The sequence below is a fragment of the Vulpes vulpes genome, chromosome 1 (genome assembly GCF_048418805.1).
Source record: "Vulpes vulpes isolate BD-2025 chromosome 1, VulVul3, whole genome shotgun sequence".
NCBI lineage: Eukaryota > Metazoa > Chordata > Mammalia > Carnivora > Canidae > Vulpes > Vulpes vulpes.
In genome coordinates this window covers 57470399-57485294 of record NC_132780.1, presented here as the reverse complement: position 1 = coordinate 57485294, position 14896 = coordinate 57470399, and the positions used below count along the sequence as shown (strand labels likewise).

The following is a 14896-nucleotide window of genomic DNA, read 5'->3' as shown; positions in this document are numbered from 1 at the left end:
CTGTCAGTGTTTATACAGTCCCAATCTTTCCAGTACCCTCTAAGCTGCAAACTTCTGTGAACCCAAGTGGGGGAAGAGTGGCCCCAAGGAAAGGGCCCTAGGATGGTCATCAGTGGGTGTGGAGTGAACAGGGCAAGTGTATGACGGAGTCACTGCACCGCTCTGGACCCCGGGGTCCCCGTGTGTAACAGGAGGACCCCAGAAGACCTCTAAGATCCCCATCATGCTGAGGAATATTTCTTAATCTGAATTTAACATTTGGATATTTGTTTTATTCAGCAGAAGATCCAGAATTTTTTAAGACCAGTCCAGACTGAGACACAGGTGACACATTTTCCATCACTCTTTATTATGTTTGATGTCTTATGGAAATTTTTGATGTTTTATGGAATTTTTTTCCATAGGTTCCCAGGAACCTAAGACCTGGGCACATCACATAAAACCAATTTCTGGCAGGGGCAAAAACAAAACAATCAAAACCCACAATAGGACAAAAAAAAAAAAAAAGAGGAAGTTAACACTGTCTGGGGCCATCATAGCAGAACCCAGAGAATATATTCTTTAAAAAAAAATTTGGGGGGGGGACACTTGGGTGGCTCAGAGGCTAAGTGCCTGCCTTTGGCCCAGGGCGTGATCCTGGAGTCCCAGGATCGAGTCCCACATCAGGCTCCTTGCATGGAGCCTGCTTCTCCCTCTGCCTGTGTCTCTGCCTCTGTGTGTGTGTGTGTGTGTGTGTGCATCTCATGAATAATTAAATAAAATCTTTAAATTTTTTTTAAATGTATTCTTTAATTGAGACATTCTAGGCACTTCCTAAAAAGATGGGACGCTTCACGAATTTGCGTGTCATCCTTGCACAGGGGAGACGCTCATCCTGTATTGCTCCAGTTGTAGTACATGCGCTGCAGAGGCGGGTACCCATGGACCTTATTTTTTTTTTTTAAGATTTTATTTACTTATTAATGAGAGAGACAGACAGACAGACAGAGACAGAGACAGAGAGGCAGAGACACAGGCAGAGGGAGAAGCAGGCTCCCTGCAGGGAGCCCGACATGGGACCCGATCCCAGGGCTCCAGGATCACACCCTGAGCTGAAGGCAGGCGCTAAACCACTGAGCCACCCATGGATCCCAGGCACCCCACCCATGGCCCTTAAACGGGGATTCACAGATGGGGACAGAACATAGGGACAGAGGGAGCCCAGGCTTTGTTTCCAGAGCACCCACCTCCTGTGCGCTCCCCCTAAGGCGGGCAGGACAGGATGCACAGTGTCAGGGACTCTGCCGCTGTTGGTGGACAAAGTCATCAGGTGCTGTGCAAACAGGGAAAGGCTGGTGGACAGACAGAGCCACTGGTCCGGGGACAGGTCGTCAGACTCCGGCCCGAGGACAGCCGCACGGGTCCCCGATGAGAGGTGGCGCTCTTCCCCAGGAGATCACCACGGCCACCTGCGGGCTGGGCCCAGGCCTGCCCCTCCTGCCCCTCCTGCCACTCGGCTACTTGCCTCTGATGGGCGGCAGATGTTCCGCATTAATGAGGGCGGGATGCATCCCTCGGATGGCAAACTCCATTCAGCAGGAAGAGAAGAAGAAAGGGTGAAAAGAAGAAGGAAGAAGGCAGAGGGTGGGGGGGAGGGAGAGAAATCCCTAGAACCTTCTGGTGTTTCGAGAAATGGTTGTACTCTCCTGGGGGCCGCCTTTAAAGCTAATTTGAACCGTTGGCTTCTGAAGGAGTGTGAGCAAGAGGTGCGCTGAGCTTTTGATTCTGCAGGTAGAAGCAGTTGGGTTTTTCGGACCTGTAGGCCGCCGCTTTGGGCTTCCGTGCATCAGCTTCCTACGGGGCTCTAGAGAAGGCCAAATTCGTGGAGACTTTCAAAGGTACGAATGGTTTCTTAGTTAAAAAAAAAAAAAATCTGGGAGTACTGTAAACAGAAATTAAAAACTTAGGATTTAATAAGCTGTGGTTCAACATCAACACAGAACTCCCAGAAAACAAGGCACAAGGATTTGGTCCCCTGGTTTGAATGGATGATTTTACAGGATGGGTCTTTTTATACCTTTCAAGTAATGAATCTCTTTGTGGTCACGAAAGAAGGCTTGGAATTTTTTCCCTTGGCCTTGGAGCCAAGTTGGCTGCCGCTCTGTTGGCTTCCCAGGCCCGGTCGACTATCCAGCCGATGTATCAGAGTCCCCAGCTTGTGCTTGAATCCTCCATAGATGGAGAACTCACTGTCTCTCCTGATGGCCCGCCTTGGACGGTGCTTCTTATTAGATCATTCCACTTCTATTAAAATGAAATTTGCTTCCTGAAGTCATTTCTTTTTAATTCATAAAATAAAACAATACTTCAAAGAGCATTTTGGACCATCTGCCGCATGTCAGGCCCTGTGAGGCCTTAGGAATAAAACCATAGGAAAATTATATATAGTTTAGCTGATCTTGTGGGATGTTTAGTCCCGTTTGACGGATCTAATTTTTTGCATCCTAATATTCCTAAGAAATGGGTCATGCTCCTAAGGACAGCAGTGGCGCTCAATACAATCAGCCCCTGGTGAAGTCGGTATGTGGTTGATGTCCTAGCAAGTGAGTGTCCCTGTAGGCTGGTAATCCTCAGCATCTCAGCAGAGAAAGGGGTCCCTAAACGACTCGATTTACCATCACACCCTCATTGAAGAATTGCTGCTCTGAGGGTTTTATATCTGTGGAAGTCCAGTCCCGCTTCAGCAGGAGGTCAGATCAAATATCTGAAGAAAACTGTCCTCTTCCCTCCCACCGTGATCACTTCTTCCGGCTAAACATGCCACAGAATTCAAACTATGATTATCGCATTCCTGAAGGAAGCGATGGGCTCAAAAAACGCAGTCGGTGGCAGCTGCAAAGGCATCCACACGTGTGCAAAGTGCAACTGGACCCATCAGGCCAAACCAACAGCTGAGGAAGAAGAGAGGTGACGTGCAGGGGGAGGCCTGAGCTTTGGGTCATGCCCCGCAGATGCGATCTTCCCCGGAGAGCATCGTCTCCAGTGACCAACCGAGAGCACGGGGAACACGGATAGAGACGGAGAGGTGGAGGTGCTTAATGCCCCACCTTCTCGCCTGCCTTCGTTCTAAGGCACAACCGATTGTTCCTCGAGGGGGGTTAGAAAGCAGGTAGGGGAAAGCATGTCCTGTACCACGGCAAAGTTAGGATTTAGAGACAGAGAAACAGAGAAAGACAGAGGTTGGGGGGGGGGGGGGCGGGGAGGAAGAGGAAAGAAAGACAAGCTAAGATAAAAATCGTTCCAGCTTATATAGCTGGAATGTTTATAATGTAAAGAGACAGCTGCATTAAAGGATTAGACCCCACTGCCTGATTAACATCATTTGATCTTTTGCTATTGAAAAGACCCTGTGTATTTTCAAAGGCAGTGGGCTTCTTAAATAAAACCAGGAGTCTGGGCTAGCAGAGAGCTGTTAAAAAAAACAACTCACTTTTAGTTTAGCCATCTTTTTTTGTCCTACCTGCCTCATAATGTTCGGTTTCCTGCTTTTGTATTATTGGGGGGTTGCACCTAAGTCTGAAAACTGGGGCTCTGGGAATTTCGATATGGCAAAAAATAAGCATGAAAAAAATCACGATGACTTAAATTGGTCAGATCAGATTCCCCCCCCCCCCCCCATGAATATCATCCTGGGGAGCTTCCTTTCGGTTTTGTTCTGAGTTTATTTTTGGTTTTTTATCCTTTTCTTTTCCATGGCCAACAATCACCACACAATTTCAGCAAGAGAGATTAGCACATCATTATACCATACCATTTTCGTGTTATACTTTTTATCTTGTTAATCTGTGTTTTTTGTTTTTTTTGGGGGGGTGAGTTTCTTTTTTCTTTTCTTTTTTCTTTCTTTTTTTTTTTTTTTTTTTTTTTTTTTTTGCAAGTTTCAAGTGAGATCAGAACTCTTACGGAATTAGAGACTGATCATCAGGAAGCCAAAATTTTCCATTAGCCAACATGCGGCACAACGTTGGTGGGAGGATTCGGAGCATCTCCACATCCACGCTGTCATCCCAGGGTGGCCGGGCAAAGAGGTGGGAGGGCCTCTGGTCATTTGAGAGGACCAAGCAGTCGTCATAACTGGTTCAGTCTCTGTGGCCCATTCAGCTCTTGGCATTGCTGCCAAGCCAGCCAACAAAGGAGCATTGTAATCCTGACAGTTTCCCAGCATTGACTGGACAGGCGCAGACCACCAACCAGCTCCCTACGCTTCTACTGTTCACAAGTGAGACCATGAATGGAAAAAAGTCAGTGGCAAAAATCCCACATCCTGCTGAAGTTGGTGTGTAGATGCTTTTCTAGCAAATGAGTCTCCCTCCAGGCTGGTAATCCTCATACCTGTTTCCTTTTTCTTTTGTGTTTGTTTGTTTTTAAATATAGAGTTAGCTTGAATGATAATAGATAATCTTCATTGAGGCCTACCAAAAAATTAGGTTTTGAAAAAATAAGCATAGGGCATGCAATAATACGGAAAGTGGGAAGTGTAACAAAAGTGAAATGTCATAAATGTAAAAAGGATAAATTGAGATGAGCTTCCGAGTTAAGAAGTTAGCGGTAGAAGCCACAATGATTCTTAAGAAATTGAATTTGAGGGTGTAAGAATACGGTTTTCAGGTATAAAATGGAATTGTTTTAACTCAAGTTCAAATTGTGACTATGCACCATACAGTCTGCCCTTTCTGTACACCAGGCCAAGGACATCTCCAGCTCTGATTTAAAAAAAAAAAAAAAAAAAAAAAAAAAAAAAAGAATAAAATGTTTAAATGCAGTGTAAATTCAAAGATATTATCATGTATTTACCACTGATTGTAAGTCAGGAAGTATTTTTAACAATCAGATAAAATGATCTTTTCATACATTCAATGGTAAATGTGGCAAAATTTTACTTGTTTAAATCACCTTTTCAAAAATGAATACGGATTCCAGCAATGGGATGCCACGTTTACTTACCAGTTATCATGATATTCAAAGAAATGACAGTGCACCATACTGGTGGTGGAGGTGAAATGAAAATTCGGTGTTTAAGCTGAACCCACAGTTTTAGAAAGCAACGTAGTCGAACCATCATAGTACATCCGTCCCTTAGATTCAGTTATCCTACCTTTTACAATATATTTATGTGTCTATTTATTATATACATATATGCATAATATAACATTGAAGGCAAAATAAGAAAATAAAGGCAGTTTTATTCATCAACCGAAAAAAAAAAAAAAGCAAAACAAACAACTGGAAGACACAAAGCCTGCAAGCAAAATGAGAACAATAGAGTTATTTTGTAAGTGAATTGCTATCCCAAAGACCCTTTACAAGATAAGATACTATGTAGCTATTAAAATGGATTGTGTCTGAGGATTCTTTTTTTTTTTTTTTTAAGATTTTATTTCTTTATTCATGATAGAGAGAGAGAGAGGCAGAGCAAGAAGCAGGCTCCAGGCAGGGAGCCCAATGTGGGACTCGATCCCAGGACTCCAGGATCACACCCTGGGCCGAAGGCAGGTGCTAAACCACTGAGCCACCCAGGGATCCCATGTCTGAGGATTCTTAATACTGTGGGAGAATGCTTATAGGAATGTTAGATGCTGTGATTGAATAATTGGTAATGATCTTAGTGTGCAAAAGTGCAATGAAACACTGTTGGTCATTGTCTTGGTCGGCAGGATTATGGTTGATTTTTCATTGTGACATTTCCATATTTTGAAAATCACTGCCAAAGAACATAGACCATCTTTTGTAATCATTTAAAATCTTATTTAAAAAAACCAAAACACCTTTCTGCTACTGTAAAAAGACTCTCCAAACCTCTAAATGTCCATCTCCTTTATCCCTACAGATTATTTTACTAAAACATGATACAAATGACTCGATACTTTGACATGTTACCAGGAAGTCCTGCCCAGACAAATTTGGGTGCTGAGTAGACTGACTTTGCCTTCCTTTATTTTCTTCTTGAACCACCCCTAAAAATGTACAATAGGTTAAGCAACATAACCTGGGGTTATTCTTCTCCTGCTACCCCAGGATTGCCTCTGGGCTTGTTTGAGATGGCTTATCGTGGAGAGAATGCTGAATGCCACACTGTGATAAAAAATCCAGCATGCTGGAACCTGTGCACTGGGAAATAGCTGCCTTTACGGACGGTGGAGCCACAAGATGCCCCTCATGGACGGTCTCACCAGATGTCACATGTTTGAAAACATGATGACGATCAGAGTGCTTTTGCTTTTATAACCCAGCCTTTTTTCAATTGTGTCTCATTGATAATATGCAAGTATTTTTCTACTAAACTCCAACAACTAAACTGGGTCTCACATGCAATCATTTGTTCAACTAGCAATTTTCAAACATTTGAAATGCTTGGGTTCTACAAAGCTATTTAGCCCAGTGGGTAAGAGCATGAGCTTTGGAGTCACACCCAGTCTGACAGCACTAGCCTCAGGCCGAGGCAAGGGGTGGAATGGTCCCTGGGGATCTGTACCAGGCTCCGCACTGAGGAGTGTGCAGGGTCAAGGGGCACATTCTCCTGGAGCTCGCGCTCTTTGCGTCCATCCTGCAGTTTAGGCCATCATCCAGGTACCAGGGACCCTAGAATTTTCTGCCCAACAGCTCAAGCCTAATTCCATCCTGCTCAGGCTACTTGCCAGGTCTGTTTCTCTGAAAGTGCTTTATAATGCAGGGGAATCGCTTGGAGGCTCCGAGAGGGCCAAAAGGATACACCTTTTGTCTGGCTGTACAGACAGGCACAGAGTCATTGTGAAAATGGAAAATGTTCAACACAGTCCCTACCACGCAGCGGATGCTTAGCAAATGTCATTTCTGACATACTTCCTTAGTATCTTATTATGTGGCATTTCTGCTTGGGATGGGGGGGAGAAAGCAACCATGAGAATACAAGCTTCTATAGGGGAACAACATTTTTATTTTATTATTTTATTTTATTATTTTTATTTTTATTTTTATTTTTTTAAGACAGGGAATACTTTATTCAAACCCATCAGAGAAATGGACAGCTTGGGTCTGTAACAAAGCGTTGTGTTTTAAAGCATAGGTCAGTAATTGTATATGAGAGTATACACTGCTACATACAAATTAACTGATCAGAGCACAACTTTTCAATGTTCAAAACAGAATAAGCTAGGGGAACACCATTTTAATTTTTGATATCCAAAATGGAATTCTTTCTTTCTTTCTTTCTTTCTCTCTCTCTCTCTCTCTCTCTCTCTCTCTCTCTTTCTTTCTTTCTTTCTTTCTTTCTTTCTTTCTTTCTTTCTTTCTTCTTTTTTTATCAGTTACTTGGCTGTTGTCCTGGCCCACTTCCAAAACTCTGTATTCAAGCTAATTACATTCCTCCCCCACTGGATAAATTATTCTTCACGTCCCCCATAAAAACCATCATGTTATACTTGTGAAACAAAATAGCTTCTGTGTCCTACCACACAGGCAAAAAATGGTTGGATTTCAGTCCATACTGTATTTCTCTGTGTGACTCATCTGGGGGCTGCACTAGGATTTATTACGGTGAGATGTGAGTTCAGTTCAATGAGGCGTCCGGATAACGACGGATTCCCTGCTCCACGGAGCACTGTCACAGATGCGCTCCTGGTGACTTAATATGCACCAGTTTTTGAAAGCATTATTTGGGTTGAGACGAAGCGGCTGTGAGCTATTGAGCCTACCTCTAAGTCCTTACTCATCAATTTGATTTTTTTGATGCCAGAGGCCTGAGCATTTTGGGGAAACGGCTTACCAAGTGTTCTACTTTCATCCTGAATAATTAAGAGACATGGTTTTTTAAGATAAAGCTGTTGAAATCGGAGACAAAACCACTGAGGATCCTTAGGAAGTCACCCTCCTCTTTTCCTTTGCTCTGAGCTCAGCACCACTTAGGTCCAAAATCCTTTCTTTGTTGTTTGCTTTAGGAACGTGAGCTTCATCTCTTGAGATCACGGATGGGAGCGGCTCAGTCACGGTGGCACATTTTCACGAGGGCCCAGCGGCGGGGGACTCAAGGCAGCAGGGCTGAGAGCACAAGGGGCTCCCCTTTGAGGAACATCCCTGGAAACTCCATCCCTTCTGAAGCCAGGTGTGTCCCCTCTACCCCCCACCACGAATTCAGCACCTGCAGTGTGTCACTTTGCTTTAACAAGACCTTTTGTCGATGACTTAAAGAAGTCTGCAGAGGATTTTCCCATTTAAGATTTCCCATCTTAGGGGGGAGAAAAGTGCAGAGCAGAAATAGCACTCAGCGTTTGTTTTGCAGAGAAGCGGCGGCCGGGCTCCCCCAGGGACAGCACCCTGGGCATCTCCCAAGGACGGCCGGAGCTCTGAGCTGCATCTGCAGACATCGGTGCTTTATCTTCTTTTGCGCATCCATTAGCGACACGCTTCCCAAGGTGTCAGAAAAGTCTAAGGGGGGTTATTTCTCGGGACTGAAAACACTTCACAATTTTTGCATCCAACGTAGTGGCAGCGACTGTCTTCACGTTAAGCCATGTCAGCTTGACAAGTGTGTTTACAGGGACCCTCTGCCTACAGATAGTGGGGGGCCTGTACTTGGTCTTCGGGCTTCAAGCAGGAGACAGCTCTCAGGAAGAGTTAGCCTTCCTGCGGGGTCCTGGGGGGAGGGGACCCTAATGTTATGGATCGGGAGTTGGGCCTGAAGATGTGATGGTGCAGCCCCGGGGTGGGGCGGGGACCACTGTGCATCTCCGGCCCCTGAGGACCTGCTGAGTTAGTGTCCCCGCTTAGGGCCGAGGTTAGCCGGCTCCGTGACCGTCCCTGTCCAGGCTTTACTCTCTACACGTCCAGTCTGAAATGTGGTCTGAAATGTGAATAAAATCTTTTAAAAAAATAAAAAATAATAAAAGTCTTAAAGTTACTTAAAAAAGAAGCCACCACTTCTCTAACAACTCACTGCAAAACAAAGGCAATCACTTTAAGACTTTAAAAAAAAAAATCTTAAAGTCTCTTTGGAAAGATTGGCAGTGGAAATAATTTACATTAGATTATCATCCCAGTTATTGGCATTATTTTGCATGCCAGATACAGCCATTTCTCCATACTGGACTCAAATTGGTGACTCCAGAATAGAATTCTTTTTTTTTTCTTTTTTTTAGGATTTATTTATTTATTCATGAGAGATGAGAGAGAGAGAGAGAGAGAGAGGCAGAGGTAGAAGCAGGCTCCATGCAGGGAGCCCGACGTGGGACTCGATCCCAGAACCCCAGGATCACGCCCTGAGCCAAAGGCAGATGCTCAACCACTGAGCTCCCCAGGGGTCCCGAGAATTCTTTACTATGGTCCCAGAGTATTGGTCGTCTACGCAATGATGTTCCACACAGTTTGGAAATGCTGTACCTTACTTCGCAAGGTATGTCTCCCCACAGATGATAGACCATAGACATGGAAGGAAAGTTTCTGTGTTCGGATTCTCTGGCAGATTGATGTGCTTGGCACATGGGAGAAATTCAATCCACTTCATGCTTTACCAAGTAGAGAAGGAATTGGGGTGCTTGGTAAACCAATCAGCAATCCACTTGAATGACCAGTGAATTAGGATCCAGTTCAAAGAACACCTGCTAATTTTGTGGCAACTACAGGAGCAACACGTGTGGCAGGAGAATGCTAGATCCTAGAAAAGTGAAGTCCGAGCCGGTGTGAACACCGTTTGTAACCATGGATGAGACCTGTCGAAGTTAGACCCCAGTCTGGGACGCGTGGATTGATCACTTACTAGCCATGTGCTTTGGAATAAGTTTCTTAGCTCTTTAAACTCTGTGCCTAAATTTCCTAATCAGCAGAATGAGGATGATCATAGGCTTCATCGAGCTGTGGCGAAGATTTATTACCGCAGTGTGCACAGAACGCTTAGCGTAATACTGGGAACAAAATAAATACTTCAGAAATAGAAACTTATTTTTGTTTTTTGCAAGACTTTATATATTTATTTGAGAGAGAGAGTGTGTGTGTGTGTGCTCGAGGGGAGGGGGAAGGAGAGGGAGAAGCAGACTCCCCGCTGAGCAAGGAGCCCACCGTGGGACTCGATCCCAGGACCCTGAGATCATGACCAGAGCCAAAGTCAGACATTCAACTGACCTGAGCCACCGGGTGCCCTGAACGTTATTTTCGTTAAGAAACTCATATCACATTCTGTTATACCTCATAAGAAGGAATATGAATAGATTGTATATACGTTCCCTTTCTAAAAAATAAAAAATAAAAAAAGAACCTGAAGGATAACTTATATATTGTGTTTTTAGCCTTTGTTCAGGCCTTCAAGGAAGAGCAGCAGGAATTCGAAATTTCATTTAATTTCATGAGTTTCGCTGTTCTGGGATGCTTCAGGAAGAGAGGGAGAATAATCGTCTCTTCTGAGCAAGCATCTCTTTTTGCTTCCCATAGTTCTCTCAGGACCACGACTGTCACTGTTTGGGCTCCAAACTTTCATTTTTAATGGTGGCATCCCTTATCCCACGACCTATCAGTCTCTGTGATCTCCTGGCAGATCCTTCCTTTCTGCTTGCATATCCACACCTGGGTGTTTAGATCACTTACGTTGACCTGTGCAGTGGTGCCTGCTGCCTGCGGGTGCGGCCGGGAGCCCTCCTCTCCCCAGCCCCTGTTCCCGAGAGCCGGAGGGGGAGGAGTCGGAGTGGAACTATAGCATGAGGGTATGTGCTAAACCCAGCTCAGGAGATGCCCTGGGCCTTCTTGCCCTCACAGCTGCTTGCTCTCACCTCTCTGTGCTTCCCTTCTCAGACTCCTCTTGCCTCACCATGAGGTCACTAGGCCACCGAGGGTTGAGGATTATGGGACTTCTTGGCCCTCCCTTTTTTCTTCTTGGCCCTTTTTTGATTTAAGCTCTGTCCTAACCCCAGTCAGGCAGACAGAGTTCTTCACACCTTCCATTCATCAGGCTTCAAGCAGGAGACATTACTTGTTAAGAGTCAAGACTCCAAAGTATTAGAGGACGTGCTTTTGCTGGGCTTGGTCCCATGCACATAATTTCCCTTGGGAATGGCCCAGTGCTGTGGTCAAAAATAGTACTTGAGGATTCTGGTTCCCGGCTCAGTCATCCCCTTTAAACTCATCCAGTCTCCAAATAGATCTTCTGTCTTCATTTGGCTCTTTCCTCAACTTCCCAGTCTAGTTTATCATCATTTCTTAAACATGACTTTCAGCTTACTATTTGCTTGCTCAAAAGTGTTTGATACCTGCCACTGATTAAGGGTAGAGACCAGATATCAGATATGTGATTCACATGGCATTCAAGGTATTTCTGGATCTGACTCCAGTTTAGCCTCCTGACTAATCTCAAAATGTTGTCTGACCTTCCCCTCCTTGTCCTTGTAAATAGCTGGCGTGACTCCCAACTATCTTATACCACCACCACTGCCACCCCTGCCGAAGCAAATCCACAGAGTGGAACACTGTAAATTAAGGGTATGGACCCTCCTGGAGCAAGGCTGCCTGGGTTCAAATACCAGCTCTGCCGCCAACTCACTGTGCAAGCTTTATTATTTATTTTATTTCTTTAAAATATTTTATTTATTTATTTGTGAGAGACAGAGAAAAAGCAGAGACACAGGCAGAGGGAGAAGCAGGCTCCATGCAGGGAGCCTGACATGGGACTCGATCCCATGTCTCCAGGATCATACCCTGGGCCAAAGGAGGCGCTAAACCACTGAGCCACCAGGGCTGCCCACAAACTTTAAACATATTACTGAACTTTGTACCTTAGGTTCCTCATCTGCCAAACTGGGAAATAACAGTGCCTACCTCTGAGGGTAATTCACAGGATCAAATTAATTTAATGAGTATAAAGTCCTCTAAATCATGTCTGTTGTACATAAGAGCCCCACAGTTGTTAAATATTGCTAGACTCAACTTAAAAGCTCACACCCTCAGGACACCTGGGTGGCTCAGTGGTTAAGCATCTGCCTTTGGCTCAGGCTGTGATCCCGGGATCCCAGATCAAGTCCTGTATTGGGCTCCTTGCATGGAGCCTGCTTCTCCCTCTGCCTGTGTCTCTGTCTCTCTCTGTGTGTCTCTCATGAACAAATAAATAAAATCTTAAAAAAAAAAAAAAGAGCTCACACCCTCTTTGCAGGATAATTCTTTCCTACTTGGTTCTATGTTCTTTATGAGGCACTTATTAGATCCTGCCTTATGGTAATAGTCAATTTAATCAGTTTTACTAAATATCGAACACACAATAGAATATTTCTGGTGTATTTGAGAGGTGTAATGATGAACAGCAACACAAACGTCTGTATCCATGACCAAGCTCCAGAGACAGAATTGTCCACCTTTTAGGGAGGTGCTTGGCTCTTCCTTCTGAATCTCATCCATTTTCAACCCTGTCCCCATCCGTTATTTCCCTTCAGACATTTTTTTTCTTGAAATAATAGTTATTATCAATGCTGGTGATTCAGTATAAAGTTTCAAGTTTCTTTTTTTCAGAAAGCCTTTCTTGATTTATATATTTTAGCATTTGTCCTATCCCATTATTTGTTTCCGCCCCCCCTTGGGGGTTTCTATCTGCCTGTCTTCCATATCTGTTTCATGTTCATGAGTCTTTTTTTATCCTATCATTTATTTTTGAATTTTAAAATACCTTTTTAAATCTAATTCCCATAAAAATACCTTTTATAATGGTTTTATTGAAAGATAGTTCATATACCATATAATTCATCTGTTTAAAGTATACAATTCAATGTTTTTAAAAATATATCTATGGAGTTGTGCCATCGTCATCAAAATCAATCTGGGAATCTTTCATCACCCAAAAACCAAAAAAGAAACCCTATACACAATAGCAGTCACCTCCCAATTTCCTTTCCCTTCCCCCATTTTCCTTAAGCACCCCAACCCACCCAGCCCCTAGGCAACCACTAATCTACTCTCTGTTTCTATAGATTGCTTATTATGGACATATCAGATAAATGGAATCATAAAATATATGTGTTTTGACACTAGCTTCTTTCACTTAGCATAATATTTCCAAGGTTTTTCCATGTTATAATGTGTATCAGTTATTCATTTGTTTTTATTGCTGAATAATATTGCATTGTATGGATATACCACATTTATTGATCCATTCATTCAGCAATCAATGAACATTTGAGTTGACTCCATTTTGGTCTATTATGCATAATGTTGCTACGAACATTTGTGTAGTAGTTTTTGTATAGTCATGTGGTTTCATTATTCTGGGCTGTATACCCAGGAGTAGAATTGCTGGGCCATATGGTAAATCTGTAAAACCTTTTGAGAAGTTGCCCAACTGTATTCCAAAGTAGCTGCACCATTTTACATCCCCACCAGCAGTGTATGAGGATTCCAATTTCCCCACGTCTTCATTTACACTTGTATTATTTTTGTGATTATAACAATCCTTGTAGGTTATAAAGTGATATGTCACTGTGGTTTTGCTTTTCATTTCCCTGATTGCTAATGATGTTGAGCATCTTTTCATGTTTTTTTTTTTCTATTTGTCTGTCTTCTTTAGAAAAATGCATATTCAGATCTTTTGCCCATTTTTTAATTGTTTGTCTTTTTGTGTTGAGTTGGAAAAATTCTTTTTATATTCTAGATAGAAGCCCCTTATCAGATATATGATTTACAAATTAACTTTTACTCTGAGTCATCATTTCACTTTCTTTTCTTTCTTTTCTTTTTTTTTTTTCATTTCACTTTCTTGATTGTGTCCTTTGAGGCACAAAAAGTTTGGATTTTGATGAAGTTGAATTTATGTTTTTCTTTTGAAATTTGTGCTTTTAGCATCATATCTAAGAAACCATTGCCTAATGCAGGGTCTTCAAGATTTATGCCTTTGTTTTCTCCTAGGAATTTTATATTAGCTCTTACATATAAATCTCTGATCAATTTTGAGTAAATTTTCATATATGGAGTGAGGGAGGGGTTCAATTTTATTCTTTTGCAGTGTAAATATCTAGTTGTCCCAACATCACTTGTTGAAAAACCTTTTATTTCCCCCACTGAATTATCTTTGCACCTGATCGAAAATCAATTGACTGAATGGGAGGGTTTGTTTCTGGACTCTTTATTCTATTGCTCTGTATGATTGCTGTATATGATTATATATTCTTATACTGTTTTCATATAGTTTTCTGGAAAGTTCTGAATCAAGAAAGTATGAGTCCTCCACATTTGTTCTTTTTCAAGGTTTTTATTTTTTTTTTATTTTATTTATTGTTTCCATTCTGGTCTCCTTGAATTTCCATATAGATATTAGAATCAGCTTGTTAATTTCTGCAAAGAAGAAGGTTTTGATTTTGTATTCTGTGATTTCTTTCATCAATGTTTTGTAGTTTTCAGAGCATATTATTTGGATTTCTTTTGTTAAATTTATTCCTAAGTATTTAATTCTTTTAATGCTATTGTAATTACAGTTGTTTTCTTAATTTCATTTCATACTGTCCCTTGCAAATGTATAGAAACGCTAGTGACTTTTGTGTATTGATTTATATCCTACAACCTTGGTGAATTTGATTTTAATTCTAATGGTTTTAAAATGGATTCCTTTCGATGTTCTCTATATAAGGTCATGCCATCTGCAAATTGAAGTAGTGCATTTCCCTTTTTTTTTTAAAGATTTTATTTATTTATTCATGAGAGACACAGAGCAAGCGAAAGGGAGGCAGAGACATAGGCAGAGGGAGAAGCAGGCTCCATGCAGGGAGCCTGACGTGGGACTTGATCCCGGGTCTCCAGAGTCAGGCCCTGGGCCAAAGGCAGCGCTAAACCACTGAGCCACCCAGGCTGCCTGAGGTAGTGCATTTCCAATTTGGATGCCTTTTAATTCATCTTTTTTTCCTACTTGCCATGGCTAGACTCTGCAGCA

General features: G+C 42.7%; 1 pseudogene; it reads right to left on the bottom strand.

Annotated features, from left to right (window-relative positions):
- Positions 1–815: 815 nt before the first annotated feature.
- LOC112930954 (U6 spliceosomal RNA) lies at positions 816–914 on the bottom strand (annotated as a pseudogene).
- Between the last annotated feature and the right edge of the window lie 13982 nt (positions 915–14896).